This window comes from Astyanax mexicanus, chromosome 20, assembly GCF_023375975.1.
Source record: "Astyanax mexicanus isolate ESR-SI-001 chromosome 20, AstMex3_surface, whole genome shotgun sequence".
NCBI classification, from domain to species: Eukaryota; Metazoa; Chordata; class Actinopteri; order Characiformes; family Acestrorhamphidae; genus Astyanax; species Astyanax mexicanus.
This window is the reverse complement of record NC_064427.1, coordinates 10,635,805-10,659,519: the sequence shown is the minus strand read 5'-3', so window position 1 is coordinate 10,659,519 and position 23,715 is coordinate 10,635,805. Positions and strand designations below refer to the sequence as shown.

The window sequence follows — 23,715 nt, the reverse complement described above, 5'->3', positions numbered from 1 at the left end:
CTTTCTTTCTTTCTTTCTTTCTTTATTTATTTATTTATTTGATTTCTTTTATTGACCAAAATATGCAGCTTTGCTAAAAGCAAAGCCTTCAAAAAATAAACAATACTCGTCAACGTTCCTCTCCACGGAAATCTTTAGTAAAAGGCGAAAGATTTATACGTGAATGAAGAGAAACCCGAGCTATACCCGTAACTCCGCAGAGCCCTCCGAGGTCCAAAAAGGGCCGAGACAGCTGGAGGAAGGCAGGGAGCGAAGGAAGCTCGAGAGGGAAGGCAACCGTCGACTTTTCTGTCTTTTCCTCCAGTTAACGCGCCCGATTCCTGATGATGTCACGCCTGGGCGGGTACAGTCTCGTTTGCCTAAAGAGCACAAAGGGACACAAAAGAACACAAAGAGACCAGCTAAACGACATATCACATATAACAAAATAAGAAAAAAAATTAAAAAAAAAAAAAAAAAAAAAAAAAAAAAAAGAACAAAAACGGAGGGAAAACGGAACGCGCTCGAAAAAGACCCTCCCCCTGCCGGAAACAACGTCATTAAATAAATAAATAAATAAATAAATAAACAGAACAAGAACAACAACACAAACATGCATTCATTCACTTCAAAAAACACAAGACAAATCACAAGAACCGACCCCTCCCCCACAAAAAATCAAGCACTCTTCAAGTACTCAGCCAACGACCCAGTCGTTTCTTCTTTCTTTGCACCGCTGTAAGGAAGGTGCACCGCTCCTGGAGGTACTGCAATACCAGGTCGATGCGTGGAGCAGAAGGAGCAAGCTCCTGTTCTGGCTCCCTGTTCTAAAAATCCATTTAATATGTAGCCCTCATATAGAGGGCGTATCAGATATTAAACTGATAAGAACAGATACTACACTTGATCTTAGCCAAAAGGCCGAGAAGCGATAACCCGAATATCGCCACCTGGTTGCGGGGCCCTTCTTTTTACTATGTAGCTACTAAGCGGCGAAGCCAGCAGATTTCTCAGCCAATTAATGCCTCCCTACTCTAGCCGTTGTTCAAAGAGGTTTGACTTTTTCCTTTCCTTTTCTTTCTTTCTTTCTTTCTTTCTTTCTTTCTTTATTTATTTATTTATTTGATTTCTTTTATTGACCAAAATATGCAGCTTTGCTAAAAGCAAAGCCTTCAAAAAATAAACAATACTCGTCAACGTTCCTCTCCACGGAAATCTTTAGTAAAAGGCGAAAGATTTATACGTGAATGAAGAGAAACCCGAGCTATACCCGTAACTCCGCAGAGCCCTCCGAGGTCCAAAAAGGGCCGAGACAGCTGGAGGAAGGCAGGGAGCGAAGGAAGCTCGAGAGGGAAGGCAACCGTCGACTTTTCTGTCTTTTCCTCCAGTTAACGCGCCCGATTCCTGATGATGTCACGCCTGGGCGGGTACAGTCTCGTTTGCCTAAAGAGCACAAAGGGACACAAAAGAACACAAAGAGACCAGCTAAACGACATATCACATATAACAAAATAAGAAAAAAAATTAAAAAAAAAAAAAAAAAAAAAAAAAAAAAAAGAACAAAAACGGAGGGAAAACGGAACGCGCTCGAAAAAGACCCTCCCCCTGCCGGAAACAACGTCATTAAATAAATAAATAAATAAATAAATAAACAGAACAAGAACAACAACACAAACATGCATTCATTCACTTCAAAAAACACAAGACAAATCACAAGAACCGACCCCTCCCCCACAAAAAATCAAGCACTCTTCAAGTACTCAGCCAACGACCCAGTCGTTTCTTCTTTCTTTGCACCGCTGTAAGGAAGGTGCACCGCTCCTGGAGGTACTGCAATACCAGGTCGATGCGTGGAGCAGAAGGAGCAAGCTCCTGTTCTGGCTCCCTGTTCTAAAAATCCATTTAATATGTAGCCCTCATATAGAGGGCGTATCAGATATTAAACTGATAAGAACAGATACTACACTTGATCTTAGCCAAAAGGCCGAGAAGCGATAACCCGAATATCGCCACCTGGTTGCGGGGCCCTTCTTTTTACTATGTAGCTACTAAGCGGCGAAGCCAGCAGATTTCTCAGCCAATTAATGCCTCCCTACTCTAGCCGTTGTTCAAAGAGGTTTGACTTTTTCCTTTCCTTTTCTTTCTTTCTTTCTTTCTTTCTTTCTTTCTTTATTTATTTATTTATTTGATTTCTTTTATTGACCAAAATATGCAGCTTTGCTAAAAGCAAAGCCTTCAAAAAATAAACAATACTCGTCAACGTTCCTCTCCACGGAAATCTTTAGTAAAAGGCGAAAGATTTATACGTGAATGAAGAGAAACCCGAGCTATACCCGTAACTCCGCAGAGCCCTCCGAGGTCCAAAAAGGGCCGAGACAGCTGGAGGAAGGCAGGGAGCGAAGGAAGCTCGAGAGGGAAGGCAACCGTCGACTTTTCTGTCTTTTCCTCCAGTTAACGCGCCCGATTCCTGATGATGTCACGCCTGGGCGGGTACAGTCTCGTTTGCCTAAAGAGCACAAAGGGACACAAAAGAACACAAAGAGACCAGCTAAACGACATATCACATATAACAAAATAAGAAAAAAAATTAAAAAAAAAAAAAAAAAAAAAAAAAAAAAAAAGAACAAAAACGGAGGGAAAACGGAACGCGCTCGAAAAAGACCCTCCCCCTGCCGGAAACAACGTCATTAAATAAATAAATAAATAAATAAATAAACAGAACAAGAACAACAACACAAACATGCATTCATTCACTTCAAAAAACACAAGACAAATCACAAGAACCGACCCCTCCCCCACAAAAAATCAAGCACTCTTCAAGTACTCAGCCAACGACCCAGTCGTTTCTTCTTTCTTTGCACCGCTGTAAGGAAGGTGCACCGCTCCTGGAGGTACTGCAATACCAGGTCGATGCGTGGAGCAGAAGGAGCAAGCTCCTGTTCTGGCTCCCTGTTCTAAAAATCCATTTAATATGTAGCCCTCATATAGAGGGCGTATCAGATATTAAACTGATAAGAACAGATACTACACTTGATCTTAGCCAAAAGGCCGAGAAGCGATAACCCGAATATCGCCACCTGGTTGCGGGGCCCTTCTTTTTACTATGTAGCTACTAAGCGGCGAAGCCAGCAGATTTCTCAGCCAATTAATGCCTCCCTACTCTAGCCGTTGTTCAAAGAGGTTTGACTTTTTCCTTTCCTTTTCTTTCTTTCTTTCTTTCTTTCTTTCTTTCTTTCTTTATTTATTTATTTATTTGATTTCTTTTATTGACCAAAATATGCAGCTTTGCTAAAAGCAAAGCCTTCAAAAAATAAACAATACTCGTCAACGTTCCTCTCCACGGAAATCTTTAGTAAAAGGCGAAAGATTTATACGTGAATGAAGAGAAACCCGAGCTATACCCGTAACTCCGCAGAGCCCTCCGAGGTCCAAAAAGGGCCGAGACAGCTGGAGGAAGGCAGGGAGCGAAGGAAGCTCGAGAGGGAAGGCAACCGTCGACTTTTCTGTCTTTTCCTCCAGTTAACGCGCCCGATTCCTGATGATGTCACGCCTGGGCGGGTACAGTCTCGTTTGCCTAAAGAGCACAAAGGGACACAAAAGAACACAAAGAGACCAGCTAAACGACATATCACATATAACAAAATAAGAAAAAAAATTAAAAAAAAAAAAAAAAAAAAAAAAAAAAAAAAGAACAAAAACGGAGGGAAAACGGAACGCGCTCGAAAAAGACCCTCCCCCTGCCGGAAACAACGTCATTAAATAAATAAATAAATAAATAAATAAACAGAACAAGAACAACAACACAAACATGCATTCATTCACTTCAAAAAACACAAGACAAATCACAAGAACCGACCCCTCCCCCACAAAAAATCAAGCACTCTTCAAGTACTCAGCCAACGACCCAGTCGTTTCTTCTTTCTTTGCACCGCTGTAAGGAAGGTGCACCGCTCCTGGAGGTACTGCAATACCAGGTCGATGCGTGGAGCAGAAGGAGCAAGCTCCTGTTCTGGCTCCCTGTTCTAAAAATCCATTTAATATGTAGCCCTCATATAGAGGGCGTATCAGATATTAAACTGATAAGAACAGATACTACACTTGATCTTAGCCAAAAGGCCGAGAAGCGATAACCCGAATATCGCCACCTGGTTGCGGGGCCCTTCTTTTTACTATGTAGCTACTAAGCGGCGAAGCCAGCAGATTTCTCAGCCAATTAATGCCTCCCTACTCTAGCCGTTGTTCAAAGAGGTTTGACTTTTTCCTTTCCTTTTCTTTCTTTCTTTCTTTCTTTCTTTCTTTCTTTATTTATTTATTTATTTGATTTCTTTTATTGACCAAAATATGCAGCTTTGCTAAAAGCAAAGCCTTCAAAAAATAAACAATACTCGTCAACGTTCCTCTCCACGGAAATCTTTAGTAAAAGGCGAAAGATTTATACGTGAATGAAGAGAAACCCGAGCTATACCCGTAACTCCGCAGAGCCCTCCGAGGTCCAAAAAGGGCCGAGACAGCTGGAGGAAGGCAGGGAGCGAAGGAAGCTCGAGAGGGAAGGCAACCGTCGACTTTTCTGTCTTTTCCTCCAGTTAACGCGCCCGATTCCTGATGATGTCACGCCTGGGCGGGTACAGTCTCGTTTGCCTAAAGAGCACAAAGGGACACAAAAGAACACAAAGAGACCAGCTAAACGACATATCACATATAACAAAATAAGAAAAAAAATTAAAAAAAAAAAAAAAAAAAAAAAAAAAAAAAAGAACAAAAACGGAGGGAAAACGGAACGCGCTCGAAAAAGACCCTCCCCCTGCCGGAAACAACGTCATTAAATAAATAAATAAATAAATAAATAAACAGAACAAGAACAACAACACAAACATGCATTCATTCACTTCAAAAAACACAAGACAAATCACAAGAACCGACCCCTCCCCCACAAAAAATCAAGCACTCTTCAAGTACTCAGCCAACGACCCAGTCGTTTCTTCTTTCTTTGCACCGCTGTAAGGAAGGTGCACCGCTCCTGGAGGTACTGCAATACCAGGTCGATGCGTGGAGCAGAAGGAGCAAGCTCCTGTTCTGGCTCCCTGTTCTAAAAATCCATTTAATATGTAGCCCTCATATAGAGGGCGTATCAGATATTAAACTGATAAGAACAGATACTACACTTGATCTTAGCCAAAAGGCCGAGAAGCGATAACCCGAATATCGCCACCTGGTTGCGGGGCCCTTCTTTTTACTATGTAGCTACTAAGCGGCGAAGCCAGCAGATTTCTCAGCCAATTAATGCCTCCCTACTCTAGCCGTTTTCAAAGAGGTTTGACTTTTTCCTTTCCTTTTCTTTCTTTCTTTCTTTCTTTCTTTCTTTCTTTATTTATTTATTTATTTGATTTCTTTTATTGACCAAAATATGCAGCTTTGCTAAAAGCAAAGCCTTCAAAAAATAAACAATACTCGTCAACGTTCCTCTCCACGGAAATCTTTAGTAAAAGGCGAAAGATTTATACGTGAATGAAGAGAAACCCGAGCTATACCCGTAACTCCGCAGAGCCCTCCGAGGTCCAAAAAGGGCCGAGACAGCTGGAGGAAGGCAGGGAGCGAAGGAAGCTCGAGAGGGAAGGCAACCGTCGACTTTTCTGTCTTTTCCTCCAGTTAACGCGCCCGATTCCTGATGATGTCACGCCTGGGCGGGTACAGTCTCGTTTGCCTAAAGAGCACAAAGGGACACAAAAGAACACAAAGAGACCAGCTAAACGACATATCACATATAACAAAATAAGAAAAAAAATTAAAAAAAAAAAAAAAAAAAAAAAAAAAAAAAAGAACAAAAACGGAGGGAAAACGGAACGCGCTCGAAAAAGACCCTCCCCCTGCCGGAAACAACGTCATTAAATAAATAAATAAATAAATAAATAAACAGAACAAGAACAACAACACAAACATGCATTCATTCACTTCAAAAAACACAAGACAAATCACAAGAACCGACCCCTCCCCCACAAAAAATCAAGCACTCTTCAAGTACTCAGCCAACGACCCAGTCGTTTCTTCTTTCTTTGCACCGCTGTAAGGAAGGTGCACCGCTCCTGGAGGTACTGCAATACCAGGTCGATGCGTGGAGCAGAAGGAGCAAGCTCCTGTTCTGGCTCCCTGTTCTAAAAATCCATTTAATATGTAGCCCTCATATAGAGGGCGTATCAGATATTAAACTGATAAGAACAGATACTACACTTGATCTTAGCCAAAAGGCCGAGAAGCGATAACCCGAATATCGCCACCTGGTTGCGGGGCCCTTCTTTTTACTATGTAGCTACTAAGCGGCGAAGCCAGCAGATTTCTCAGCCAATTAATGCCTCCCTACTCTAGCCGTTGTTCAAAGAGGTTTGACTTTTTCCTTTCCTTTTCTTTCTTTCTTTCTTTCTTTCTTTCTTTCTTTATTTATTTATTTATTTGATTTCTTTTATTGACCAAAATATGCAGCTTTGCTAAAAGCAAAGCCTTCAAAAAATAAACAATACTCGTCAACGTTCCTCTCCACGGAAATCTTTAGTAAAAGGCGAAAGATTTATACGTGAATGAAGAGAAACCCGAGCTATACCCGTAACTCCGCAGAGCCCTCCGAGGTCCAAAAAGGGCCGAGACAGCTGGAGGAAGGCAGGGAGCGAAGGAAGCTCGAGAGGGAAGGCAACCGTCGACTTTTCTGTCTTTTCCTCCAGTTAACGCGCCCGATTCCTGATGATGTCACGCCTGGGCGGGTACAGTCTCGTTTGCCTAAAGAGCACAAAGGGACACAAAAGAACACAAAGAGACCAGCTAAACGACATATCACATATAACAAAATAAGAAAAAAAATTAAAAAAAAAAAAAAAAAAAAAAAAAAAAAAAGAACAAAAACGGAGGGAAAACGGAACGCGCTCGAAAAAGACCCTCCCCCTGCCGGAAACAACGTCATTAAATAAATAAATAAATAAATAAATAAACAGAACAAGAACAACAACACAAACATGCATTCATTCACTTCAAAAAACACAAGACAAATCACAAGAACCGACCCCTCCCCCACAAAAAATCAAGCACTCTTCAAGTACTCAGCCAACGACCCAGTCGTTTCTTCTTTCTTTGCACCGCTGTAAGGAAGGTGCACCGCTCCTGGAGGTACTGCAATACCAGGTCGATGCGTGGAGCAGAAGGAGCAAGCTCCTGTTCTGGCTCCCTGTTCTAAAAATCCATTTAATATGTAGCCCTCATATAGAGGGCGTATCAGATATTAAACTGATAAGAACAGATACTACACTTGATCTTAGCCAAAAGGCCGAGAAGCGATAACCCGAATATCGCCACCTGGTTGCGGGGCCCTTCTTTTTACTATGTAGCTACTAAGCGGCGAAGCCAGCAGATTTCTCAGCCAATTAATGCCTCCCTACTCTAGCCGTTGTTCAAAGAGGTTTGACTTTTTCCTTTCCTTTTCTTTCTTTCTTTCTTTCTTTCTTTCTTTCTTTATTTATTTATTTATTTGATTTCTTTTATTGACCAAAATATGCAGCTTTGCTAAAAGCAAAGCCTTCAAAAAATAAACAATACTCGTCAACGTTCCTCTCCACGGAAATCTTTAGTAAAAGGCGAAAGATTTATACGTGAATGAAGAGAAACCCGAGCTATACCCGTAACTCCGCAGAGCCCTCCGAGGTCCAAAAAGGGCCGAGACAGCTGGAGGAAGGCAGGGAGCGAAGGAAGCTCGAGAGGGAAGGCAACCGTCGACTTTTCTGTCTTTTCCTCCAGTTAACGCGCCCGATTCCTGATGATGTCACGCCTGGGCGGGTACAGTCTCGTTTGCCTAAAGAGCACAAAGGGACACAAAAGAACACAAAGAGACCAGCTAAACGACATATCACATATAACAAAATAAGAAAAAAAATTAAAAAAAAAAAAAAAAAAAAAAAAAAAAAAAAGAACAAAAACGGAGGGAAAACGGAACGCGCTCGAAAAAGACCCTCCCCCTGCCGGAAACAACGTCATTAAATAAATAAATAAATAAATAAATAAACAGAACAAGAACAACAACACAAACATGCATTCATTCACTTCAAAAAACACAAGACAAATCACAAGAACCGACCCCTCCCCCACAAAAAATCAAGCACTCTTCAAGTACTCAGCCAACGACCCAGTCGTTTCTTCTTTCTTTGCACCGCTGTAAGGAAGGTGCACCGCTCCTGGAGGTACTGCAATACCAGGTCGATGCGTGGAGCAGAAGGAGCAAGCTCCTGTTCTGGCTCCCTGTTCTAAAAATCCATTTAATATGTAGCCCTCATATAGAGGGCGTATCAGATATTAAACTGATAAGAACAGATACTACACTTGATCTTAGCCAAAAGGCCGAGAAGCGATAACCCGAATATCGCCACCTGGTTGCGGGGCCCTTCTTTTTACTATGTAGCTACTAAGCGGCGAAGCCAGCAGATTTCTCAGCCAATTAATGCCTCCCTACTCTAGCCGTTGTTCAAAGAGGTTTGACTTTTTCCTTTCCTTTTCTTTCTTTCTTTCTTTCTTTCTTTCTTTCTTTCTTTATTTATTTATTTATTTGATTTCTTTTATTGACCAAAATATGCAGCTTTGCTAAAAGCAAAGCCTTCAAAAAATAAACAATACTCGTCAACGTTCCTCTCCACGGAAATCTTTAGTAAAAGGCGAAAGATTTATACGTGAATGAAGAGAAACCCGAGCTATACCCGTAACTCCGCAGAGCCCTCCGAGGTCCAAAAAGGGCCGAGACAGCTGGAGGAAGGCAGGGAGCGAAGGAAGCTCGAGAGGGAAGGCAACCGTCGACTTTTCTGTCTTTTCCTCCAGTTAACGCGCCCGATTCCTGATGATGTCACGCCTGGGCGGGTACAGTCTCGTTTGCCTAAAGAGCACAAAGGGACACAAAAGAACACAAAGAGACCAGCTAAACGACATATCACATATAACAAAATAAGAAAAAAAATTAAAAAAAAAAAAAAAAAAAAAAAAAAAAAAAAGAACAAAAACGGAGGGAAAACGGAACGCGCTCGAAAAAGACCCTCCCCCTGCCGGAAACAACGTCATTAAATAAATAAATAAATAAATAAATAAACAGAACAAGAACAACAACACAAACATGCATTCATTCACTTCAAAAAACACAAGACAAATCACAAGAACCGACCCCTCCCCCACAAAAAATCAAGCACTCTTCAAGTACTCAGCCAACGACCCAGTCGTTTCTTCTTTCTTTGCACCGCTGTAAGGAAGGTGCACCGCTCCTGGAGGTACTGCAATACCAGGTCGATGCGTGGAGCAGAAGGAGCAAGCTCCTGTTCTGGCTCCCTGTTCTAAAAATCCATTTAATATGTAGCCCTCATATAGAGGGCGTATCAGATATTAAACTGATAAGAACAGATACTACACTTGATCTTAGCCAAAAGGCCGAGAAGCGATAACCCGAATATCGCCACCTGGTTGCGGGGCCCTTCTTTTTACTATGTAGCTACTAAGCGGCGAAGCCAGCAGATTTCTCAGCCAATTAATGCCTCCCTACTCTAGCCGTTGTTCAAAGAGGTTTGACTTTTTCCTTTCCTTTTCTTTCTTTCTTTCTTTCTTTCTTTCTTTCTTTATTTATTTATTTATTTGATTTCTTTTATTGACCAAAATATGCAGCTTTGCTAAAAGCAAAGCCTTCAAAAAATAAACAATACTCGTCAACGTTCCTCTCCACGGAAATCTTTAGTAAAAGGCGAAAGATTTATACGTGAATGAAGAGAAACCCGAGCTATACCCGTAACTCCGCAGAGCCCTCCGAGGTCCAAAAAGGGCCGAGACAGCTGGAGGAAGGCAGGGAGCGAAGGAAGCTCGAGAGGGAAGGCAACCGTCGACTTTTCTGTCTTTTCCTCCAGTTAACGCGCCCGATTCCTGATGATGTCACGCCTGGGCGGGTACAGTCTCGTTTGCCTAAAGAGCACAAAGGGACACAAAAGAACACAAAGAGACCAGCTAAACGACATATCACATATAACAAAATAAGAAAAAAAATTAAAAAAAAAAAAAAAAAAAAAAAAAAAAAAAAGAACAAAAACGGAGGGAAAACGGAACGCGCTCGAAAAAGACCCTCCCCCTGCCGGAAACAACGTCATTAAATAAATAAATAAATAAATAAATAAACAGAACAAGAACAACAACACAAACATGCATTCATTCACTTCAAAAAACACAAGACAAATCACAAGAACCGACCCCTCCCCCACAAAAAATCAAGCACTCTTCAAGTACTCAGCCAACGACCCAGTCGTTTCTTCTTTCTTTGCACCGCTGTAAGGAAGGTGCACCGCTCCTGGAGGTACTGCAATACCAGGTCGATGCGTGGAGCAGAAGGAGCAAGCTCCTGTTCTGGCTCCCTGTTCTAAAAATCCATTTAATATGTAGCCCTCATATAGAGGGCGTATCAGATATTAAACTGATAAGAACAGATACTACACTTGATCTTAGCCAAAAGGCCGAGAAGCGATAACCCGAATATCGCCACCTGGTTGCGGGGCCCTTCTTTTTACTATGTAGCTACTAAGCGGCGAAGCCAGCAGATTTCTCAGCCAATTAATGCCTCCCTACTCTAGCCGTTGTTCAAAGAGGTTTGACTTTTTCCTTTCCTTTTCTTTCTTTCTTTCTTTCTTTCTTTCTTTCTTTATTTATTTATTTATTTGATTTCTTTTATTGACCAAAATATGCAGCTTTGCTAAAAGCAAAGCCTTCAAAAAATAAACAATACTCGTCAACGTTCCTCTCCACGGAAATCTTTAGTAAAAGGCGAAAGATTTATACGTGAATGAAGAGAAACCCGAGCTATACCCGTAACTCCGCAGAGCCCTCCGAGGTCCAAAAAGGGCCGAGACAGCTGGAGGAAGGCAGGGAGCGAAGGAAGCTCGAGAGGGAAGGCAACCGTCGACTTTTCTGTCTTTTCCTCCAGTTAACGCGCCCGATTCCTGATGATGTCACGCCTGGGCGGGTACAGTCTCGTTTGCCTAAAGAGCACAAAGGGACACAAAAGAACACAAAGAGACCAGCTAAACGACATATCACATATAACAAAATAAGAAAAAAAATTAAAAAAAAAAAAAAAAAAAAAAAAAAAAAAAGAACAAAAACGGAGGGAAAACGGAACGCGCTCGAAAAAGACCCTCCCCCTGCCGGAAACAACGTCATTAAATAAATAAATAAATAAATAAATAAACAGAACAAGAACAACAACACAAACATGCATTCATTCACTTCAAAAAACACAAGACAAATCACAAGAACCGACCCCTCCCCCACAAAAAATCAAGCACTCTTCAAGTACTCAGCCAACGACCCAGTCGTTTCTTCTTTCTTTGCACCGCTGTAAGGAAGGTGCACCGCTCCTGGAGGTACTGCAATACCAGGTCGATGCGTGGAGCAGAAGGAGCAAGCTCCTGTTCTGGCTCCCTGTTCTAAAAATCCATTTAATATGTAGCCCTCATATAGAGGGCGTATCAGATATTAAACTGATAAGAACAGATACTACACTTGATCTTAGCCAAAAGGCCGAGAAGCGATAACCCGAATATCGCCACCTGGTTGCGGGGCCCTTCTTTTTACTATGTAGCTACTAAGCGGCGAAGCCAGCAGATTTCTCAGCCAATTAATGCCTCCCTACTCTAGCCGTTGTTCAAAGAGGTTTGACTTTTTCCTTTCCTTTTCTTTCTTTCTTTCTTTCTTTCTTTCTTTCTTTATTTATTTATTTATTTGATTTCTTTTATTGACCAAAATATGCAGCTTTGCTAAAAGCAAAGCCTTCAAAAAATAAACAATACTCGTCAACGTTCCTCTCCACGGAAATCTTTAGTAAAAGGCGAAAGATTTATACGTGAATGAAGAGAAACCCGAGCTATACCCGTAACTCCGCAGAGCCCTCCGAGGTCCAAAAAGGGCCGAGACAGCTGGAGGAAGGCAGGGAGCGAAGGAAGCTCGAGAGGGAAGGCAACCGTCGACTTTTCTGTCTTTTCCTCCAGTTAACGCGCCCGATTCCTGATGATGTCACGCCTGGGCGGGTACAGTCTCGTTTGCCTAAAGAGCACAAAGGGACACAAAAGAACACAAAGAGACCAGCTAAACGACATATCACATATAACAAAATAAGAAAAAAAATTAAAAAAAAAAAAAAAAAAAAAAAAAAAAAAAAGAACAAAAACGGAGGGAAAACGGAACGCGCTCGAAAAAGACCCTCCCCCTGCCGGAAACAACGTCATTAAATAAATAAATAAATAAATAAATAAACAGAACAAGAACAACAACACAAACATGCATTCATTCACTTCAAAAAACACAAGACAAATCACAAGAACCGACCCCTCCCCCACAAAAAATCAAGCACTCTTCAAGTACTCAGCCAACGACCCAGTCGTTTCTTCTTTCTTTGCACCGCTGTAAGGAAGGTGCACCGCTCCTGGAGGTACTGCAATACCAGGTCGATGCGTGGAGCAGAAGGAGCAAGCTCCTGTTCTGGCTCCCTGTTCTAAAAATCCATTTAATATGTAGCCCTCATATAGAGGGCGTATCAGATATTAAACTGATAAGAACAGATACTACACTTGATCTTAGCCAAAAGGCCGAGAAGCGATAACCCGAATATCGCCACCTGGTTGCGGGGCCCTTCTTTTTACTATGTAGCTACTAAGCGGCGAAGCCAGCAGATTTCTCAGCCAATTAATGCCTCCCTACTCTAGCCGTTGTTCAAAGAGGTTTGACTTTTTCCTTTCCTTTTCTTTCTTTCTTTCTTTCTTTCTTTCTTTCTTTATTTATTTATTTATTTGATTTCTTTTATTGACCAAAATATGCAGCTTTGCTAAAAGCAAAGCCTTCAAAAAATAAACAATACTCGTCAACGTTCCTCTCCACGGAAATCTTTAGTAAAAGGCGAAAGATTTATACGTGAATGAAGAGAAACCCGAGCTATACCCGTAACTCCGCAGAGCCCTCCGAGGTCCAAAAAGGGCCGAGACAGCTGGAGGAAGGCAGGGAGCGAAGGAAGCTCGAGAGGGAAGGCAACCGTCGACTTTTCTGTCTTTTCCTCCAGTTAACGCGCCCGATTCCTGATGATGTCACGCCTGGGCGGGTACAGTCTCGTTTGCCTAAAGAGCACAAAGGGACACAAAAGAACACAAAGAGACCAGCTAAACGACATATCACATATAACAAAATAAGAAAAAAAATTAAAAAAAAAAAAAAAAAAAAAAAAAAAAAAAGAACAAAAACGGAGGGAAAACGGAACGCGCTCGAAAAAGACCCTCCCCCTGCCGGAAACAACGTCATTAAATAAATAAATAAATAAATAAATAAACAGAACAAGAACAACAACACAAACATGCATTCATTCACTTCAAAAAACACAAGACAAATCACAAGAACCGACCCCTCCCCCACAAAAAATCAAGCACTCTTCAAGTACTCAGCCAACGACCCAGTCGTTTCTTCTTTCTTTGCACCGCTGTAAGGAAGGTGCACCGCTCCTGGAGGTACTGCAATACCAGGTCGATGCGTGGAGCAGAAGGAGCAAGCTCCTGTTCTGGCTCCCTGTTCTAAAAATCCATTTAATATGTAGCCCTCATATAGAGGGCGTATCAGATATTAAACTGATAAGAACAGATACTACACTTGATCTTAGCCAAAAGGCCGAGAAGCGATAACCCGAATATCGCCACCTGGTTGCGGGGCCCTTCTTTTTACTATGTAGCTACTAAGCGGCGAAGCCAGCAGATTTCTCAGCCAATTAATGCCTCCCTACTCTAGCCGTTGTTCAAAGAGGTTTGACTTTTTCCTTTCCTTTTCTTTCTTTCTTTCTTTCTTTCTTTCTTTCTTTATTTATTTATTTATTTGATTTCTTTTATTGACCAAAATATGCAGCTTTGCTAAAAGCAAAGCCTTCAAAAAATAAACAATACTCGTCAACGTTCCTCTCCACGGAAATCTTTAGTAAAAGGCGAAAGATTTATACGTGAATGAAGAGAAACCCGAGCTATACCCGTAACTCCGCAGAGCCCTCCGAGGTCCAAAAAGGGCCGAGACAGCTGGAGGAAGGCAGGGAGCGAAGGAAGCTCGAGAGGGAAGGCAACCGTCGACTTTTCTGTCTTTTCCTCCAGTTAACGCGCCCGATTCCTGATGATGTCACGCCTGGGCGGGTACAGTCTCGTTTGCCTAAAGAGCACAAAGGGACACAAAAGAACACAAAGAGACCAGCTAAACGACATATCACATATAACAAAATAAGAAAAAAAATTAAAAAAAAAAAAAAAAAAAAAAAAAAAAAAAAGAACAAAAACGGAGGGAAAACGGAACGCGCTCGAAAAAGACCCTCCCCCTGCCGGAAACAACGTCATTAAATAAATAAATAAATAAATAAATAAACAGAACAAGAACAACAACACAAACATGCATTCATTCACTTCAAAAAACACAAGACAAATCACAAGAACCGACCCCTCCCCCACAAAAAATCAAGCACTCTTCAAGTACTCAGCCAACGACCCAGTCGTTTCTTCTTTCTTTGCACCGCTGTAAGGAAGGTGCACCGCTCCTGGAGGTACTGCAATACCAGGTCGATGCGTGGAGCAGAAGGAGCAAGCTCCTGTTCTGGCTCCCTGTTCTAAAAATCCATTTAATATGTAGCCCTCATATAGAGGGCGTATCAGATATTAAACTGATAAGAACAGATACTACACTTGATCTTAGCCAAAAGGCCGAGAAGCGATAACCCGAATATCGCCACCTGGTTGCGGGGCCCTTCTTTTTACTATGTAGCTACTAAGCGGCGAAGCCAGCAGATTTCTCAGCCAATTAATGCCTCCCTACTCTAGCCGTTGTTCAAAGAGGTTTGACTTTTTCCTTTCCTTTTCTTTCTTTCTTTCTTTCTTTCTTTCTTTCTTTCTTTATTTATTTATTTATTTGATTTCTTTTATTGACCAAAATATGCAGCTTTGCTAAAAGCAAAGCCTTCAAAAAATAAACAATACTCGTCAACGTTCCTCTCCACGGAAATCTTTAGTAAAAGGCGAAAGATTTATACGTGAATGAAGAGAAACCCGAGCTATACCCGTAACTCCGCAGAGCCCTCCGAGGTCCAAAAAGGGCCGAGACAGCTGGAGGAAGGCAGGGAGCGAAGGAAGCTCGAGAGGGAAGGCAACCGTCGACTTTTCTGTCTTTTCCTCCAGTTAACGCGCCCGATTCCTGATGATGTCACGCCTGGGCGGGTACAGTCTCGTTTGCCTAAAGAGCACAAAGGGACACAAAAGAACACAAAGAGACCAGCTAAACGACATATCACATATAACAAAATAAGAAAAAAAATTAAAAAAAAAAAAAAAAAAAAAAAAAAAAAAAAGAACAAAAACGGAGGGAAAACGGAACGCGCTCGAAAAAGACCCTCCCCCTGCCGGAAACAACGTCATTAAATAAATAAATAAATAAATAAATAAACAGAACAAGAACAACAACACAAACATGCATTCATTCACTTCAAAAAACACAAGACAAATCACAAGAACCGACCCCTCCCCCACAAAAAATCAAGCACTCTTCAAGTACTCAGCCAACGACCCAGTCGTTTCTTCTTTCTTTGCACCGCTGTAAGGAAGGTGCACCGCTCCTGGAGGTACTGCAATACCAGGTCGATGCGTGGAGCAGAAGGAGCAAGCTCCTGTTCTGGCTCCCTGTTCTAAAAATCCATTTAATATGTAGCCCTCATATAGAGGGCGTATCAGATATTAAACTGATAAGAACAGATACTACACTTGATCTTAGCCAAAAGGCCGAGAAGCGATAACCCGAATATCGCCACCTGGTTGCGGGGCCCTTCTTTTTACTATGTAGCTACTAAGCGGCGAAGCCAGCAGATTTCTCAGCCAATTAATGCCTCCCTACTCTAGCCGTTGTTCAAAGAGGTTTGACTTTTTCCTTTCCTTTTCTTTCTTTCTTTCTTTCTTTCTTTCTTTCTTTATTTATTTATTTATTTGATTTCTTTTATTGACCAAAATATGCAGCTTTGCTAAAAGCAAAGCCTTCAAAAAATAAACAATACTCGTCAACGTTCCTCTCCACGGAAATCTTTAGTAAAAGGCGAAAGATTTATACGTGAATGAAGAGAAACCCGAGCTATACCCGTAACTCCGCAGAGCCCTCCGAGGTCCAAAAAGGGCCGAGACAGCTGGAGGAAGGCAGGGAGCGAAGGAAGCTCGAGAGGGAAGGCAACCGTCGACTTTTCTGTCTTTTCCTCCAGTTAACGCGCCCGATTCCTGATGATGTCACGCCTGGGCGGGTACAGTCTCGTTTGCCTAAAGAGCACAAAGGGACACAAAAGAACACAAAGAGACCAGCTAAACGACATATCACATATAACAAAATAAGAAAAAAAATTAAAAAAAAAAAAAAAAAAAAAAAAAAAAAAAAGAACAAAAACGGAGGGAAAACGGAACGCGCTCGAAAAAGACCCTCCCCCTGCCGGAAACAACGTCATTAAATAAATAAATAAATAAATAAATAAACAGAACAAGAACAACAACACAAACATGCATTCATTCACTTCAAAAAACACAAGACAAATCACAAGAACCGACCCCTCCCCCACAAAAAATCAAGCACTCTTCAAGTACTCAGCCAACGACCCAGTCGTTTCTTCTTTCTTTGCACCGCTGTAAGGAAGGTGCACCGCTCCTGGAGGTACTGCAATACCAGGTCGATGCGTGGAGCAGAAGGAGCAAGCTCCTGTTCTGGCTCCCTGTTCTAAAAATCCATTTAATATGTAGCCCTCATATAGAGGGCGTATCAGATATTAAACTGATAAGAACAGATACTACACTTGATCTTAGCCAAAAGGCCGAGAAGCGATAACCCGAATATCGCCACCTGGTTGCGGGGCCCTTCTTTTTACTATGTAGCTACTAAGCGGCGAAGCCAGCAGATTTCTCAGCCAATTAATGCCTCCCTACTCTAGCCGTTGTTCAAAGAGGTTTGACTTTTTCCTTTCCTTTTCTTTCTTTCTTTCTTTCTTTCTTTCTTTCTTTATTTATTTATTTATTTGATTTCTTTTATTGACCAAAATATGCAGCTTTGCTAAAAGCAAAGCCTTCAAAAAATAAACAATACTCGTCAACGTTCCTATGCAGCTTTGCTAAAAGCAAAGCCTTCAAAAAATAAACAATACTCGTCAACGTTCCTCTCCACGGAAATCTTTAGTAAAAGGCGAAAGATTTATACGTGAATGAAGAGAAACCCGAGCTATACCCGTAACTCCGCAGAGCCCTCCGAGGTCCAAAAAGGGCCGAGACAGCTGGAGGAAGGCAGGGAGCGAAGGAAGCTCGAGAGGGAAGGCAACCGTCGACTTTTCTGTCTTTTCCTCCAGTTAACGCGCCCGATTCCTGATGATGTCACGCCTGGGCGGGTACAGCCTCGGTTGCCTAAAGAGCACAAAGGGACACAAAAGAACACAAAGAGACCAGCTAAACGACATATCACATATAACAAAATAAGAAAAAAAATGTAAAAAAAAAAAAAAAAAAAAAAAAAAAAAAGAACAAAAACGGAGGGAAAACGGAACGCGCTCGAAAAAGACCCTCCCCCCTGCCGGAAACAACGTCATTAAATAAATAAATAAATAAATAAATAAACAGAACAAGAACAACAACACAAACATGCATTCATTCACTTCAAAAAACACAAGACAAATCACAAGAACCGACCCCTCCCCCACAAAAAGTCAAGCACTTTTCAAGTACTCAGCCAACGACCCAGTCGTTTCTTCTTTCTTTGCACCGCTGTAAGGAAGGTGCACCGCTCCTGGAGGTACTGCAATACCAGGTCGATGCGTGGAGCAGAAGGAGCAAGCTCCTGTTCTGGCTCCCTGTTCTAAAAATCCATTTAATATGTAGCCCTCATATAGAGGGCGTATCAGATATTAAACTGATAAGAACAGATACTACACTTGATCTTAGCCAAAAGGCCGAGAAGCGATAACCCGAATATCGCCACCTGGTTGCGGGGCCCTTCTTTTTACTATGTAGCTACTAAGCGGCGAAGCCAGCAGATTTCTCAGCCAATTAATGCCTCCCTACTCTAGCCGTTGTTCAAAGAGGTTTGACTTTTTCCTTTCCTTTCCTTTCCTTTTCTTTCTTTCTTTCTTTCTTTCATTCTTTATTTATTTATTTATTTATTTATTTATTTATTTATTTGATTTCTTTTATTGACCAAAATATGCAGCTTTGCTAAAAGCAAAGCCTTCAAAAAATAAACAATACTCGTCAACGTTCCTCTCCACGGAAATCTTTAGTAAAAGGCAAAAGATTTATACGTGAATGAAGAGAAACCCGAGCTATACCCGTAACTCCGCAGAGCCCTCCGAGGTCCAAAAAGGGCCGAGACAGCTGGAGGAAGGCAGGGAGCGAAGGAAGCTCGAGAGGGAAGGCAACCGTCGACTTTTCTGTCTTTTCCTCCAGTTAACGCGCCCGATTCCTGATGATGTCACGCCTGGGCGGGTACAGCCTCGGTTGCCTAAAGAGCACAAAGGGACACAAAAGAACACAAAGAGACCAGCTAAACGACATATCACATATAACAAAATAAGAAAAAAAATGTAAAAAAAAAAAAAAAAAAAAAAAAAAAAAGAACAAAAACGGAGGGAAAACGGAACGCGCTCGAAAAAGACCCTCCCCCCTGCCGGAAACAACGTCATTAAATAAATAAATAAATAAATAAATAAACAGAACAAGAACAACAACACAAACATGCATTCATTCACTTCAAAAAACACAAGACAAATCACAAGAACCGACCCCTCCCCCACAAAAAGTCAAGCACTTTTCAAGTACTCAGCCAACGACCCAGTCGTTTCTTCTTTCTTTGCACCGCTGTAAGGAAGGTGCACCGCTCCTGGAGGTACTGCAATACCAGGTCGATGCGTGGAGCAGAAGGAGCAAGCTCCTGTTCTGGCTCCCTGTTCTAAAAATCCATTTAATATGTAGCCCTCATATAGAGGGCGTATCAGATATTAAACTGATAAGAACAGATACTACACTTGATCTTAGCCAAAAGGCCGAGAAGCGATAACCCGAATATCGCCACCTGGTTGCGGGGCCCTTCTTTTTACTATGTAGCTACTAAGCGGCGAAGCCAGCAGATTTCTCAGCCAATTAATGCCTCCCTACTCTAGCCGTTGTTCAAAGAGGTTTGACTTTTTCCTTTCCTTTCCTTTCCTTTTCTTTCTTTCTTTCTTTCTTTCTTTCTTTCATTCTTTATTTATTTATTTATTTATTTATTTATTTATTTATTTGATTTCTTTTATTGACCAAAATATGCAGCTTTGCTAAAAGCAAAGCCTTCAAAAAATAAACAATACTCGTCAACGTTCCTCTCCACGGAAATCTTTAGTAAAAGGCGAAAGATTTATACGTGAATGAAGAGAAACCCGAGCTATACCCGTAACTCCGCAGAGCCCTCCGAGGTCCAAAAAGGGCCGAGACAGCTGGAGGAAGGCAGGGAGCGAAGGAAGCTCGAGAGGGAAGGCAACCGTCGACTTTTCTGTCTTTTCCTCCAGTTAACGCGCCCGATTCCTGATGATGTCACGCCTGGGCGGGTACAGCCTCGGTTGCCTAAAGAGCACAAAGGGACACAAAAGAACACAAAGAGACCAGCTAAACGACATATCACATATAACAAAATAAGAAAAAAAATGTAAAAAAAAAAAAAAAAAAAAAAAAAAAAAAGAACAAAAACGGAGGGAAAACGGAACGCGCTCGAAAAAGACCCTCCCCCCTGCCGGAAACAACGTCATTAAATAAATAAATAAATAAATAAATAAACAGAACAAGAACAACAACACAAACATGCATTCATTCACTTCAAAAAACACAAGACAAATCACAAGAACCGACCCCTCCCCCACAAAAAGTCAAGCACTTTTCAAGTACTCAGCCAACGACCCAGTCGTTTCTTCTTTCTTTGCACCGCTGTAAGGAAGGTGCACCGCTCCTGGAGGTACTGCAATACCAGGTCGATGCGTGGAGCAGAAGGAGCAAGCTCCTGTTCTGGCTCCCTGTTCTAAAAATCCATTTAATATGTAGCCCTCATATAGAGGGCGTATCAGATATTAAACTGATAAGAACAGATACTACACTTGATCTTAGCCAAAAGGCCGAGAAGCGATAACCCGAATATCGCCACCTGGTTGCGGGGCCCTTCTTTTTACTATGTAGCTACTAAGCGGCGAAGCCAGCAGATTTCTCAGCCAATTAATGCCTCCCTACTCTAGCCGTTGTTCAAAGAGGTTTGACTTTTTCCTTTCCTTTCCTTTCCTTTTCTTTCTTTCTTTCTTTCTTTCATTCTTTATTTATTTATTTATTTATTTATTTATTTATTTATTTGATTTCTTTTATTGACCAAAATATGCAGCTTTGCTAAAAGCAAAGCCTTCAAAAAATAAACAATACTCGTCAACGTTCCTCTCCACGGAAATCTTTAGTAAAAGGCGAAAGATTTATACGTGAATGAAGAGAAACCCGAGCTATACCCGTAACTCCGCAGAGCCCTCCGAGGTCCAAAAAGGGCCGAGACAGCTGGAGGAAGGCAGGGAGCGAAGGAAGCTCGAGAGGGAAGGCAACCGTCGACTTTTCTGTCTTTTCCTCCAGTTAACGCGCCCGATTCCTGATGATGTCACGCCTGGGCGGGTACAGCCTCGGTTGCCTAAAGAGCACAAAGGGACACAAAAGAACACAAAGAGACCAGCTAAACGACATATCACATATAACAAAATAAGAAAAAAAATGTAAAAAAAAAAAAAAAAAAAAAAAAAAAAAAGAACAAAAACGGAGGGAAAACGGAACGCGCTCGAAAAAGACCCTCCCCCCTGCCGGAAACAACGTCATTAAATAAATAAATAAATAAATAAATAAACAGAACAAGAACAACAACACAAACATGCATTCATTCACTTCAAAAAACACAAGACAAATCACAAGAACCGACCCCTCCCCCACAAAAAGTCAAGCACTTTTCAAGTACTCAGCCAACGACCCAGTCGTTTCTTCTTTCTTTGCACCGCTGTAAGGAAGGTGCACCGCTCCTGGAGGTACTGCAATACCAGGTCGATGCGTGGAGCAGAAGGAGCAAGCTCCTGTTCTGGCTCCCTGTTCTAAAAATCCATTTAATATGTAGCCCTCATATAGAGGGCGTATCAGATATTAAACTGATAAGAACAGATACTACACTTGATCTTAGCCAAAAGGCCGAGAAGCGATAACCCGAATATCGCCACCTGGTTGCGGGGCCCTTCTTTTTACTATGTAGCTACTAAGCGGCGAAGCCAGCAGATTTCTCAGCCAATTAATGCCTCCCTACTCTAGCCGTTGTTCAAAGAGGTTTGACTTTTTCCTTTCCTTTCCTTTCCTTTTCTTTCTTTCTTTCTTTCTTTCATTCTTTATTTATTTATTTATTTATTTATTTATTTATTTATTTGATTTCTTTTATTGACCAAAATATGCAGCTTTGCTAAAAGCAAAGCCTTCAAAAAATAAACAATACTCGTCAACGTTCCTCTCCACGGAAATCTTTAGTAAAAGGCGAAAGATTTATACGTGAATGAAGAGAAACCCGAGCTATACCCGTAACTCCGCAGAGCCCTCCGAGGTCCAAAAAGGGCCGAGACAGCTGGAGGAAGGCAGGGAGCGAAGGAAGCTCGAGAGGGAAGGCAACCGTCGACTTTTCTGTCTTTTCCTCCAGTTAACGCGCCCGATTCCTGATGATGTCACGCCTGGGCGGGTACAGCCTCGGTTGCCTAAAGAGCACAAAGGGACACAAAAGAACACAAAGAGACCAGCTAAACGACATATCACATATAACAAAATAAGAAAAAAAATGTAAAAAAAAAAAAAAAAAAAAAAAAAAAAAAGAACAAAAACGGAGGGAAAACGGAACGCGCTCGAAAAAGACCCTCCCCCCTGCCGGAAACAACGTCATTAAATAAATAAATAAATAAATAAATAAACAGAACAAGAACAACAACACAAACATGCATTCATTCACTTCAAAAAACACAAGACAAATCACAAGAACCGACCCCTCCCCCACAAAAAGTCAAGCACTTTTCAAGTACTCAGCCAACGACCCAGTCGTTTCTTCTTTCTTTGCACCGCTGTAAGGAAGGTGCACCGCTCCTGGAGGTACTGCAATACCAGGTCGATGCGTGGAGCAGAAGGAGCAAGCTCCTGTTCTGGCTCCCTGTTCTAAAAATCCATTTAATATGTAGCCCTCATATAGAGGGCGTATCAGATATTAAACTGATAAGAACAGATACTACACTTGATCTTAGCCAAAAGGCCGAGAAGCGATAACCCGAATATCGCCACCTGGTTGCGGGGCCCTTCTTTTTACTATGTAGCTACTAAGCGGCGAAGCCAGCAGATTTCTCAGCCAATTAATGCCTCCCTACTCTAGCCGTTGTTCAAAGAGGTTTGACTTTTTCCTTTCCTTTCCTTTCCTTTTCTTTCTTTCTTTCTTTCTTTCTTTCTTTCATTCTTTATTTATTTATTTATTTATTTATTTATTTATTTATTTGATTTCTTTTATTGACCAAAATATGCAGCTTTGCTAAAAGCAAAGCCTTCAAAAAATAAACAATACTCGTCAACGTTCCTCTCCACGGAAATCTTTAGTAAAAGGCGAAAGATTTATACGTGAATGAAGAGAAACCCGAGCTATACCCGTAACTCCGCAGAGCCCTCCGAGGTCCAAAAAGGGCCGAGACAGCTGGAGGAAGGCAGGGAGCGAAGGAAGCTCGAGAGGGAAGGCAACCGTCGACTTTTCTGTCTTTTCCTCCAGTTAACGCGCCCGATTCCTGATGATGTCACGCCTGGGCGGGTACAGCCTCGGTTGCCTAAAGAGCACAAAGGGACACAAAAGAACACAAAGAGACCAGCTAAACGACATATCACATATAACAAAATAAGAAAAAAAATGTAAAAAAAAAAAAAAAAAAAAAAAAAAAAAAGAACAAAAACGGAGGGAAAACGGAACGCGCTCGAAAAAGACCCTCCCCCCTGCCGGAAACAACGTCATTAAATAAATAAATAAATAAATAAATAAACAGAACAAGAACAACAACACAAACATGCATTCATTCACTTCAAAAAACACAAGACAAATCACAAGAACCGACCCCTCCCCCACAAAAAGTCAAGCACTTTTCAAGTACTCAGCCAACGACCCAGTCGTTTCTTCTTTCTTTGCACCGCTGTAAGGAAGGTGCACCGCTCCTGGAGGTACTGCAATACCAGGTCGATGCGTGGAGCAGAAGGAGCAAGCTCCTGTTCTGGCTCCCTGTTCTAAAAATCCATTTAATATGTAGCCCTCATATAGAGGGCGTATCAGATATTAAACTGATAAGAACAGATACTACACTTGATCTTAGCCAAAAGGCCGAGAAGCGATAACCCGAATATCGCCACCTGGTTGCGGGGCCCTTCTTTTTACTATGTAGCTACTAAGCGGCGAAGCCAGCAGATTTCTCAGCCAATTAATGCCTCCCTACTCTAGCCGTTGTTCAAAGAGGTTTGACTTTTTCCTTTCCTTTCCTTTCCTTTTCTTTCTTTCTTTCTTTCTTTCTTTCTTTCATTCTTTATTTATTTATTTATTTATTTATTTATTTATTTATTTGATTTCTTTTATTGACCAAAATAT

At 41.6% G+C, this 23,715-nt stretch overlaps 44 non-coding genes across 44 annotated transcripts; all 44 read right to left on the bottom strand.

Moving 5' to 3' along the window:
- Positions 1-66: 66 nt before the first annotated feature.
- Positions 67-183, bottom strand: LOC125785188 (U5 spliceosomal RNA). Its single transcript, XR_007427816.1, has one exon. It is a non-coding gene; the product is annotated as a U5 spliceosomal RNA (small nuclear RNA).
- A 538-nt stretch (positions 184-721) lies between these two features.
- Positions 722-912, bottom strand: LOC125784987 (U2 spliceosomal RNA). The gene has a single exon (XR_007427627.1). It is a non-coding gene; the product is annotated as a U2 spliceosomal RNA (small nuclear RNA).
- Positions 913-1,129: 217 nt separating this feature from the next.
- On the bottom strand, positions 1,130-1,246 carry LOC125785187 (U5 spliceosomal RNA). Its single transcript, XR_007427815.1, has one exon. It is a non-coding gene; the product is annotated as a U5 spliceosomal RNA (small nuclear RNA).
- A 538-nt stretch (positions 1,247-1,784) lies between these two features.
- LOC125784986 (U2 spliceosomal RNA) lies at positions 1,785-1,975 on the bottom strand. Its single transcript, XR_007427626.1, has one exon. It is a non-coding gene; the product is annotated as a U2 spliceosomal RNA (small nuclear RNA).
- A 217-nt stretch (positions 1,976-2,192) lies between these two features.
- Positions 2,193-2,309, bottom strand: LOC125785186 (U5 spliceosomal RNA). Its single transcript, XR_007427814.1, has one exon. It is a non-coding gene; the product is annotated as a U5 spliceosomal RNA (small nuclear RNA).
- Positions 2,310-2,848: 539 nt separating this feature from the next.
- On the bottom strand, positions 2,849-3,039 carry LOC125784985 (U2 spliceosomal RNA). The gene has a single exon (XR_007427625.1). It is a non-coding gene; the product is annotated as a U2 spliceosomal RNA (small nuclear RNA).
- Positions 3,040-3,260: 221 nt separating this feature from the next.
- On the bottom strand, positions 3,261-3,377 carry LOC125785185 (U5 spliceosomal RNA). The gene has a single exon (XR_007427813.1). It is a non-coding gene; the product is annotated as a U5 spliceosomal RNA (small nuclear RNA).
- A 539-nt stretch (positions 3,378-3,916) lies between these two features.
- Positions 3,917-4,107, bottom strand: LOC125784984 (U2 spliceosomal RNA). The gene has a single exon (XR_007427624.1). It is a non-coding gene; the product is annotated as a U2 spliceosomal RNA (small nuclear RNA).
- A 217-nt stretch (positions 4,108-4,324) lies between these two features.
- On the bottom strand, positions 4,325-4,441 carry LOC125785183 (U5 spliceosomal RNA). Its single transcript, XR_007427811.1, has one exon. It is a non-coding gene; the product is annotated as a U5 spliceosomal RNA (small nuclear RNA).
- A 539-nt stretch (positions 4,442-4,980) lies between these two features.
- LOC125784983 (U2 spliceosomal RNA) lies at positions 4,981-5,171 on the bottom strand. The gene has a single exon (XR_007427623.1). It is a non-coding gene; the product is annotated as a U2 spliceosomal RNA (small nuclear RNA).
- A 216-nt stretch (positions 5,172-5,387) lies between these two features.
- On the bottom strand, positions 5,388-5,504 carry LOC125785182 (U5 spliceosomal RNA). Its single transcript, XR_007427810.1, has one exon. It is a non-coding gene; the product is annotated as a U5 spliceosomal RNA (small nuclear RNA).
- A 539-nt stretch (positions 5,505-6,043) lies between these two features.
- On the bottom strand, positions 6,044-6,234 carry LOC125784982 (U2 spliceosomal RNA). The gene has a single exon (XR_007427622.1). It is a non-coding gene; the product is annotated as a U2 spliceosomal RNA (small nuclear RNA).
- A 217-nt stretch (positions 6,235-6,451) lies between these two features.
- LOC125785181 (U5 spliceosomal RNA) lies at positions 6,452-6,568 on the bottom strand. Its single transcript, XR_007427809.1, has one exon. It is a non-coding gene; the product is annotated as a U5 spliceosomal RNA (small nuclear RNA).
- A 538-nt stretch (positions 6,569-7,106) lies between these two features.
- On the bottom strand, positions 7,107-7,297 carry LOC125784981 (U2 spliceosomal RNA). Its single transcript, XR_007427621.1, has one exon. It is a non-coding gene; the product is annotated as a U2 spliceosomal RNA (small nuclear RNA).
- A 217-nt stretch (positions 7,298-7,514) lies between these two features.
- LOC125785180 (U5 spliceosomal RNA) lies at positions 7,515-7,631 on the bottom strand. The gene has a single exon (XR_007427808.1). It is a non-coding gene; the product is annotated as a U5 spliceosomal RNA (small nuclear RNA).
- Positions 7,632-8,170: 539 nt separating this feature from the next.
- Positions 8,171-8,361, bottom strand: LOC125784979 (U2 spliceosomal RNA). Its single transcript, XR_007427619.1, has one exon. It is a non-coding gene; the product is annotated as a U2 spliceosomal RNA (small nuclear RNA).
- Positions 8,362-8,582: 221 nt separating this feature from the next.
- Positions 8,583-8,699, bottom strand: LOC125785179 (U5 spliceosomal RNA). Its single transcript, XR_007427807.1, has one exon. It is a non-coding gene; the product is annotated as a U5 spliceosomal RNA (small nuclear RNA).
- A 539-nt stretch (positions 8,700-9,238) lies between these two features.
- On the bottom strand, positions 9,239-9,429 carry LOC125784977 (U2 spliceosomal RNA). Its single transcript, XR_007427618.1, has one exon. It is a non-coding gene; the product is annotated as a U2 spliceosomal RNA (small nuclear RNA).
- A 217-nt stretch (positions 9,430-9,646) lies between these two features.
- Positions 9,647-9,763, bottom strand: LOC125785178 (U5 spliceosomal RNA). Its single transcript, XR_007427806.1, has one exon. It is a non-coding gene; the product is annotated as a U5 spliceosomal RNA (small nuclear RNA).
- A 539-nt stretch (positions 9,764-10,302) lies between these two features.
- Positions 10,303-10,493, bottom strand: LOC125784976 (U2 spliceosomal RNA). The gene has a single exon (XR_007427617.1). It is a non-coding gene; the product is annotated as a U2 spliceosomal RNA (small nuclear RNA).
- A 217-nt stretch (positions 10,494-10,710) lies between these two features.
- LOC125785177 (U5 spliceosomal RNA) lies at positions 10,711-10,827 on the bottom strand. The gene has a single exon (XR_007427805.1). It is a non-coding gene; the product is annotated as a U5 spliceosomal RNA (small nuclear RNA).
- Positions 10,828-11,365: 538 nt separating this feature from the next.
- On the bottom strand, positions 11,366-11,556 carry LOC125784975 (U2 spliceosomal RNA). The gene has a single exon (XR_007427616.1). It is a non-coding gene; the product is annotated as a U2 spliceosomal RNA (small nuclear RNA).
- Positions 11,557-11,773: 217 nt separating this feature from the next.
- LOC125785176 (U5 spliceosomal RNA) lies at positions 11,774-11,890 on the bottom strand. Its single transcript, XR_007427804.1, has one exon. It is a non-coding gene; the product is annotated as a U5 spliceosomal RNA (small nuclear RNA).
- A 539-nt stretch (positions 11,891-12,429) lies between these two features.
- On the bottom strand, positions 12,430-12,620 carry LOC125784974 (U2 spliceosomal RNA). The gene has a single exon (XR_007427615.1). It is a non-coding gene; the product is annotated as a U2 spliceosomal RNA (small nuclear RNA).
- A 217-nt stretch (positions 12,621-12,837) lies between these two features.
- Positions 12,838-12,954, bottom strand: LOC125785175 (U5 spliceosomal RNA). The gene has a single exon (XR_007427803.1). It is a non-coding gene; the product is annotated as a U5 spliceosomal RNA (small nuclear RNA).
- A 538-nt stretch (positions 12,955-13,492) lies between these two features.
- On the bottom strand, positions 13,493-13,683 carry LOC125784973 (U2 spliceosomal RNA). Its single transcript, XR_007427614.1, has one exon. It is a non-coding gene; the product is annotated as a U2 spliceosomal RNA (small nuclear RNA).
- A 217-nt stretch (positions 13,684-13,900) lies between these two features.
- LOC125785174 (U5 spliceosomal RNA) lies at positions 13,901-14,017 on the bottom strand. Its single transcript, XR_007427802.1, has one exon. It is a non-coding gene; the product is annotated as a U5 spliceosomal RNA (small nuclear RNA).
- A 539-nt stretch (positions 14,018-14,556) lies between these two features.
- LOC125784972 (U2 spliceosomal RNA) lies at positions 14,557-14,747 on the bottom strand. The gene has a single exon (XR_007427613.1). It is a non-coding gene; the product is annotated as a U2 spliceosomal RNA (small nuclear RNA).
- Positions 14,748-14,968: 221 nt separating this feature from the next.
- On the bottom strand, positions 14,969-15,085 carry LOC125785172 (U5 spliceosomal RNA). Its single transcript, XR_007427800.1, has one exon. It is a non-coding gene; the product is annotated as a U5 spliceosomal RNA (small nuclear RNA).
- A 539-nt stretch (positions 15,086-15,624) lies between these two features.
- Positions 15,625-15,815, bottom strand: LOC125784971 (U2 spliceosomal RNA). The gene has a single exon (XR_007427612.1). It is a non-coding gene; the product is annotated as a U2 spliceosomal RNA (small nuclear RNA).
- A 217-nt stretch (positions 15,816-16,032) lies between these two features.
- Positions 16,033-16,149, bottom strand: LOC125785171 (U5 spliceosomal RNA). The gene has a single exon (XR_007427799.1). It is a non-coding gene; the product is annotated as a U5 spliceosomal RNA (small nuclear RNA).
- Positions 16,150-16,688: 539 nt separating this feature from the next.
- LOC125784970 (U2 spliceosomal RNA) lies at positions 16,689-16,879 on the bottom strand. The gene has a single exon (XR_007427611.1). It is a non-coding gene; the product is annotated as a U2 spliceosomal RNA (small nuclear RNA).
- A 275-nt stretch (positions 16,880-17,154) lies between these two features.
- LOC125785170 (U5 spliceosomal RNA) lies at positions 17,155-17,271 on the bottom strand. Its single transcript, XR_007427798.1, has one exon. It is a non-coding gene; the product is annotated as a U5 spliceosomal RNA (small nuclear RNA).
- A 539-nt stretch (positions 17,272-17,810) lies between these two features.
- On the bottom strand, positions 17,811-18,001 carry LOC125784969 (U2 spliceosomal RNA). Its single transcript, XR_007427610.1, has one exon. It is a non-coding gene; the product is annotated as a U2 spliceosomal RNA (small nuclear RNA).
- Positions 18,002-18,244: 243 nt separating this feature from the next.
- On the bottom strand, positions 18,245-18,361 carry LOC125785249 (U5 spliceosomal RNA). Its single transcript, XR_007427877.1, has one exon. It is a non-coding gene; the product is annotated as a U5 spliceosomal RNA (small nuclear RNA).
- Positions 18,362-18,899: 538 nt separating this feature from the next.
- On the bottom strand, positions 18,900-19,090 carry LOC125784967 (U2 spliceosomal RNA). The gene has a single exon (XR_007427608.1). It is a non-coding gene; the product is annotated as a U2 spliceosomal RNA (small nuclear RNA).
- A 251-nt stretch (positions 19,091-19,341) lies between these two features.
- On the bottom strand, positions 19,342-19,458 carry LOC125785169 (U5 spliceosomal RNA). Its single transcript, XR_007427797.1, has one exon. It is a non-coding gene; the product is annotated as a U5 spliceosomal RNA (small nuclear RNA).
- Positions 19,459-19,997: 539 nt separating this feature from the next.
- On the bottom strand, positions 19,998-20,188 carry LOC125784966 (U2 spliceosomal RNA). Its single transcript, XR_007427607.1, has one exon. It is a non-coding gene; the product is annotated as a U2 spliceosomal RNA (small nuclear RNA).
- A 243-nt stretch (positions 20,189-20,431) lies between these two features.
- LOC125785168 (U5 spliceosomal RNA) lies at positions 20,432-20,548 on the bottom strand. The gene has a single exon (XR_007427796.1). It is a non-coding gene; the product is annotated as a U5 spliceosomal RNA (small nuclear RNA).
- A 539-nt stretch (positions 20,549-21,087) lies between these two features.
- On the bottom strand, positions 21,088-21,278 carry LOC125784965 (U2 spliceosomal RNA). Its single transcript, XR_007427606.1, has one exon. It is a non-coding gene; the product is annotated as a U2 spliceosomal RNA (small nuclear RNA).
- Positions 21,279-21,521: 243 nt separating this feature from the next.
- On the bottom strand, positions 21,522-21,638 carry LOC125785167 (U5 spliceosomal RNA). The gene has a single exon (XR_007427795.1). It is a non-coding gene; the product is annotated as a U5 spliceosomal RNA (small nuclear RNA).
- Positions 21,639-22,177: 539 nt separating this feature from the next.
- On the bottom strand, positions 22,178-22,368 carry LOC125784964 (U2 spliceosomal RNA). Its single transcript, XR_007427605.1, has one exon. It is a non-coding gene; the product is annotated as a U2 spliceosomal RNA (small nuclear RNA).
- A 251-nt stretch (positions 22,369-22,619) lies between these two features.
- On the bottom strand, positions 22,620-22,736 carry LOC125785166 (U5 spliceosomal RNA). Its single transcript, XR_007427794.1, has one exon. It is a non-coding gene; the product is annotated as a U5 spliceosomal RNA (small nuclear RNA).
- Positions 22,737-23,275: 539 nt separating this feature from the next.
- LOC125784963 (U2 spliceosomal RNA) lies at positions 23,276-23,466 on the bottom strand. Its single transcript, XR_007427604.1, has one exon. It is a non-coding gene; the product is annotated as a U2 spliceosomal RNA (small nuclear RNA).
- Between the last annotated feature and the right edge of the window lie 249 nt (positions 23,467-23,715).